Source organism: Pteropus vampyrus, unplaced genomic scaffold, assembly GCF_000151845.1.
Source record: "Pteropus vampyrus isolate Shadow unplaced genomic scaffold, Pvam_2.0 Scaffold318, whole genome shotgun sequence".
NCBI classification, from domain to species: Eukaryota; Metazoa; Chordata; class Mammalia; order Chiroptera; family Pteropodidae; genus Pteropus; species Pteropus vampyrus.
The window spans coordinates 404,390-411,157 of NW_011889099.1; the positions used below are offsets into that span (position 1 = coordinate 404,390).

The 6,768-nt window shown below is 35.3% G+C and overlaps 1 pseudogene; it reads left to right on the top strand.

The window, feature by feature from the left end:
- Positions 1–3,813: 3,813 nt before the first annotated feature.
- LOC111730521 lies at positions 3,814–3,932 on the top strand (annotated as a pseudogene).
- The last annotated feature ends 2,836 nt before the right edge of the window (positions 3,933–6,768 follow it).

Below are 6,768 nucleotides of genomic sequence, written 5' to 3' on the forward strand. Positions count from 1 at the left end.
TGAGAAGCTGTGATAGGTCCTAAATCTGTCTTCTAAAGATTTACAGCTCCACTCAAATTGTTGGAAATGGTAAGATTTCATTCTTTTATATTGCTGAATAATATCCCATTGCGTGTATGTGTATGTGTGTAAGTCATATTTTCTATACTCATTATCTATCAGTAGACACTTAGGTTCTTTTCATATCTTGGTTATTGTGAATAATGTTGCAATGAACATGGGGGTACATATATCTTTTCAAAGATACAGTGTTTTTGTTTCTTTAGATAAATATCCAGAATTGGAATTGCTGGATCATATGGTAGTTATATTTTTTATTTTTTGAGGAACCTCCATGCTATTTTCCATAGTGACTGCACCAATTTACATTCCCACCAACGATGTACAAAGGTTCCCTTTTCTCTACACTCTCATCAATATTTTTTATTTCTTATCTTTTTAATAATAACCATTCTAATAAATGTGAGGTGATATCTCATTATGGATTTCATTTGCATTTCCGTAATGATTAGTGATGTTGAGCACTTTTTCATGTACCTGTTGGTCATCTGTATGTCTTCTTTGGAAAAATGTCTATTCAGATCACTTATTTTATATTTTTTTCTTTTGACTTCTCCATAATACTTCCTAAACTTTGTTTGACCCAACTTTTTACTGAACTTTCATTTTAGGAAACTAGGAATTTTTTTAATAACTTATGACTTCAAAGAGTACCATAAGGGGGAAAAACTATTTTCCTCTATAATATTTGTTTGTTTGTTTTTCAGTAATGCATCAGGAAGAATGCTTTACAGTTAATAGTAGGGGTGGTGAGGAAGGACAAATTATGATGATCTGTGCTGGTTTTAATCCTAATATAATTTATCTTTTAAATTAACTGCACATGAGGTGAATCTAACTTTCACGCTGAAAAATCAAGAGAAGGGGGAAAAAAAAACCCTCAGAGATGTAAAGGCAAAAGTAAGTCAATTCATCTTTGTAGACAATATCTTTTATATGGAAAATTCTAAAGAAACTACACACAAAAAAATTAGAACTAATTTTAAAAATTCAGCAAAATTGAGAGATTTGAGATCAATGAACAAAATTCAGCTGTAATTTTATACACCAGCAATGAACAATTTAAATATTAAATTAAAATTTCATTTACACTGTCATCCAAAAGAATAAAATACTTATGAATAAATTTAACCAAAGAGGTAAAAGTCTTATGTACTAAAAACTATAAAATATTGCTGAAAGAAATTAAAAGGGACTTAAATAAATGGAAATATATTCCATGTTCATGGATTCAAAGATATAATATTATTAAGATAATATTCAGGTACTACCAAATTCAAACTACAGATTTGGTGCAAACTTATTAAAATTTCAAAATTCCTTTTTGTAGAAACAGAAAAGCTGATCCTAAAATTCAAATAAAATTGCAAGGAGCCCCAAATAGTCAATAAATTTTGGGGAAAAGAGAATAAAATTGGGAAACTCACACTTTCCAATTTCAAACTTAGTATAAAGCTACAATGATCAAAACAATGTGGTGCTCACATAAGAATAAACACACAGACCAATGAAATAGAATTGAGAGTCCAGAAGTAAACCTAACATCTATGGACAACTGATGTTAAACGATGGTGCCAAGATCATTCAATGAGGGTAAGAACAGTCTCTTCAAGTAATTAGTGTTGGACAATGGTATATCTATATGCTAAAGGTGAATTTGGACTTCAACCTCGCACCACAAACAAAAATTAATACAAAATGATTCAGTAACCTAAATGAAAGTGCTAAAAGTATAAAATTCTTAGAGAAAACATGGTTGTAAATCTTCATGAATTCAGATTTGGAAACTGATTCTTAGATATCACACTAAAAGCACAAGCAAAAAAAAATAAAAATAGGTAAATTGAATTTGATAAAAAAAAAAATTAAACCTTTGTGTATGTAAGGGAAAAGACAATCTACAGAATAGAAGTAAGTAGTGGAAAACTATATGTCTGAAAAGGATCTAGTATTCAGAATGTATATACACACACACACACACACACTTGCTACTCGACAACTGCAACAACAACAACAACAACAAAAACCAATTAAAAATAAGTAAAGGGTTTGGCTTCTGACCAAGATGGTGGAGTATGTAAAAACTGTGCCTGCTGCCTCTCATGACCACATCAAAATTGCAACTAAACTACAGAACAACCATCATTGAGAATCGGCTGAAGTCTAGCTGAACAGAAATTCTACAACTAAGGATATACAGAAGAAGCCTCATTGAGACTGGTAAGAGGGTCAGAGACAAGGAACGGGCTGGTCCCACACCTGCGTGTGGTGATTAAAAATCTGAAGGGGTATCTCAGTTGCAGAGATCCCTCTTGAGGAGTAAGGGCTCCCACGTCACACCAGGCTTCCCACCCCAAGACTGTAGTTCCAGAAAGAGAAGTCTCCATAACTTCTGGCTGGGAAAACCAGCAGATAGTGTGGCTGAGTGAGATGGGGACTGCTGAAGTCCCAGGCATTCCTCTTAAAGGGCCCAAACAGAAACTGACTCACTGATGGACTCACTTGCTCTGAGCTCCAGCAGTGGGGCAGCAGCTCAAAAGGTGTCAGGGACATATGAGAAGGAACTGAATTGTCTGGCTTCAGGGCAAGGGTTTGAGGGGCAGATTTCTCCCCGACAGAAGTGTGGGAGAGCCATTGTTCCTTTGTTGAGTCCTCCCCCACCCAGTGTGCAGATGCAGGTGGGCATCATAGCTGATCTCCATCAATCTGGTAAACATGGTTAACTCTGCCCTGGTGATCCTCTGAGACCCCACAGCACACCTACTACATAAGGCCAATCTACTAAGACTAAGAGACTCAGCAGCTCTACCTAATACATAGAAACAAACACAGGGAGACAGCAAATATGGAGGAGACAAAGAAACATGCCCCAAATGAAAGAACAGAACAAAGCTCCAGAAAAAGAATGAAACAAAATGAAGACAATCAATCTACCAGATACAGAGCTCAAAACACTTGTTATAAGGATGCTCAATAATCCCAGTGAGAACTTCAATAAAGAGATAGGAAACATAAAAATGAAGACATAAAATATAAAGAAGAATCAGTCAAAAATGAAAACTACAATAACTGAAATAAAGAATACATTAGAGAGAATCAACAGTAGATCAGATGAAGCCAAGGACCAAATCAGTAATTTGGAATATAGAGTAGCAGAAAACATCCAAACAGAACAGCAACAAGAAAAAAGAATCCAAAAAAAAAATGAAGGCAGTTTAAAGGGGCCTCTTAACAACATAAAGCATACTAACATTCGGATCATAGATGTACTAGAAGGAGAGAGAGAACAAAGAATTGAAAACCTATTTAAAAAAATAATGACAGAAAACATTCCTAACCTGGCAAAGGAAATAAACATACAAGTTCAGGAAGTACACAGAGTCTCAAATAAGATGAACTCAAAGAGTCTCTCACCAAGATACATAATAATTAAAATGCCAAACGTTAAAGACAAAGAGAGAATTTTAAGAGCAGCAAGAAAAAAGCAGCTACAAGAGAGTTTTCATAATGTAATCAGCTGATTTCTCACCAGAAACTTTGCAAGATAGAAGGGATTGGCATGAAATATTCAAAGTGCGAAAAGGAAAGACCTACACCCAAAGTTACCTATAAAGCAGAGCTATCATTTAGAATTGAAGGACAGATAAAGAGCATTCCAAACAAACAAACAAACAAAAAAAACTAAAGGAGTTCATCACCACCACACCAGCATTACAAAAAAATGTTAAAGGGACTTCTTTAAGAAGAGACAAAGTCTACAGTCATGCCTCCTTGAATGTGCCCGATCTCGTCTAATCTCAGAAGCTAAGCAGGATCGGGCCTGGTTAGTACTTGGATGGGAGACCACCTAGGAAGACCAGATACTATAAGCGTTTACAAAAAAAGAAGAAGAAGAGAAAAAGAAGAGATCAAAAATACGGATAATAAAATGGCAGTAACTACAAATCAACAACTAATTTAAATGTAAATGAATTAAATATTCTAGTCAAAAGATATAAGGTGGCTGAATGGGTAAGAAAATAAGTCCCTTAAATATGCTGCCTACAAGAGACTCACTTCAGATCAAAACACACAGAGACTGAAAGTAAAGGGATAGAAAAGGATATTTCATGAAAATGGAAATGAAAAAAAAAAAAGTTGGGGTAGCAATACTAATACCAAAGTGACTTTAAAACAAAGGCTATAATAAGAGACATATATACAATGGAATATTATTCAGCCATAAAAAAGAATGAAGTATTGTCATCTGCAACAACATAGATGACCCTGAAGTGTATTGTGCTGAATGGAGTAGGTCAGACAGAGAAAGACAAATGCCACATGATTTCACAAATATGTGGACTCTAAAGAATAAAGCAAACAAGCAAGCAAAACAGAAACAGAGTCATAGATACAGAGGAAAGACCGATGGTTGCCAGATGAGAGGGGTGTTGGGAGGTGGGCGAAAAAAGGGAAAGGATTAAGAAATACAAAGTAGTCACAGGGATATAAAGTATAGCATAAGGAATATAGTTAATAATATTGAGTATTAGGTTCATTGGGTGATCGCTTCTCAAGTTATATATATGTCTAATCACTGTGTTGTACATGTGAAACTAATATAATATTGTATGTCAACTGTAATTGAAAAATTAAAAAAATATATTAAAATGAGTATATAAAACTTGAATAGTCATTTATCCAAAAAGATATTTTAATGACAAACAAGTACATGAAAAGATATTCGACATCATTATTCATTAGGGAAATGTAAATCAAAACCACAATAAGATTTCACTTCACACCTACTAGGATGTCTATAATAAAAAAAAATGCAAAATAACAAGTGTTTGTAAGGATGTTGAGAAATTATTGGTGAGAATATAAAATGGTACAGCTGCTGTGGAGAGCAGTTTGGCAGTTCCTCATGTTAAACATAGAATTACCATATGACATAGTAATTGCACTCCTGAGTATATATCCCCCAAATTTTAAGACATTCAAACAAAAACTTGTATACACATTTTCTTAGCAGCTAAAAAGTGGAAACGACTCCAATGTCTACCAATAGATAGGTGAATTAACAAATACAGTATGTTCACATAATGGGATATTATTAAGCCATTAAAAGGAATGAAGTAATGTTAGGTAGTTAGGCATGTGCTACAGGAGCCAAGGCCCAGCTCTATAACCATAGAAACTTCCATTGAAGACCATCCTTAAGTACCTTCCAGAAATACCTCCCTTTCAGGGTTATAAATCACCCCAAATCCTAGAACACAAAGGCCATAAAAGCTGTTGGTTAAATCAGCTACAAACGCATGCGCAGAAAGTACTGCCCATAACTTCAGCCTCATTATACCATCATTATAATATCATGACTATGCCTAGAAGTTCATGAATCTAATTATAATAGACTGAGTTCTGGGTCAGCACATGCACAGTAGGCAAAGTGTTATATAGCAGCCAACTATCAGTTAAGGTGACTTCATATATGGATCATCTAGGACCTCCTATCATGGTCCAAATGTAAACATGTCTTCCCATTTTTGCATTGTTACAGCACTCCTGGCTGGAAATTCTCCCCTCCCTTTATCATCTAAATTCCACAGGGCTGCAACCTTCCTTAGCATGGCTCATCTCTTTCTAAAATGTACTTTCAATAAATCTTACCTTTTTCTCAATTTCGCCGACCTGTAATTCTTTGCTGCATTGGTGAGGAAGAACCGAGGGACAACACATAATGCCACTGTCCACCATACTTCACTATCCACCTCCTCCTTCTCCCCCATGCCGCTGAGGTGAAACCATATTTCGGATCACCCCAGTGGTGACAATAGTGATACATAATACAGTGTGCATGAGCCTTGAAAATATTATGCTGAGTGAAAGAAGCCAGACACAAAATGTTACGTGTTGCATGATTCCATTTGTATGAAATATTCAGAATTGGTAAGTCTATAGAAACAGAAAGCAGATTGGTTTTGCCAGGGACTGGGAGAAGTGTTGAATTGGGAGTCACTGCTTAATGGGCACAGGGTTTCCTTTTGGGGTGATAAAAATGATTTGGAACTTGGTAGAGGTGGTGGTTAAACAATACTGTGGATGTCTTAAATGCCACTGAAATGTATACTTTAAAATGGTTAATTCTATTATGTGAATTTCATCTCAATAAAAAACAAAAGCTACATGAAAGCAATCATATAGCATGTAACCTTTTGAGATCTGTTTTCATTCAGCATAATTTCCTTGAGATTCATCCAAACCATCTGCCTTCTTCTATATCTTCATAGAAAGTTATGAAAGGGCCAAGGCTAAACACAAAGCCAGCTAGCATGTCAGTGGAATACTCTAGCCAAGTTAACATATCCATTCATATTTGTATAAGTTCTATCAAGTGTGATGCCACTTACCTATTCTATCAGCTAGTCCACAGTTTCTCCCTCTTGTATAAGACTATAGTAAAGTTCGTGGCTGAATTTAATGAGTATCTGTGTTTGTATTGCTGCTGTAACAAGTTGCTACAAACTCGAGGCTTAAAATAACAGGAATTTATTATCTTATAAATCTGAAGGTCAGAAGTCTGAAGTGGGCTTGACTTCGTTAAAAGTCAGGTATTGTCAGGGCTGCATTCTTTTTGGAGACTCCAGAAAATATATCTCCTTGCTTTTTCCGACATTCCTTGCCTAGTAATCCCTTCATTAATCTTCAAAGCATTATTCTGACCTC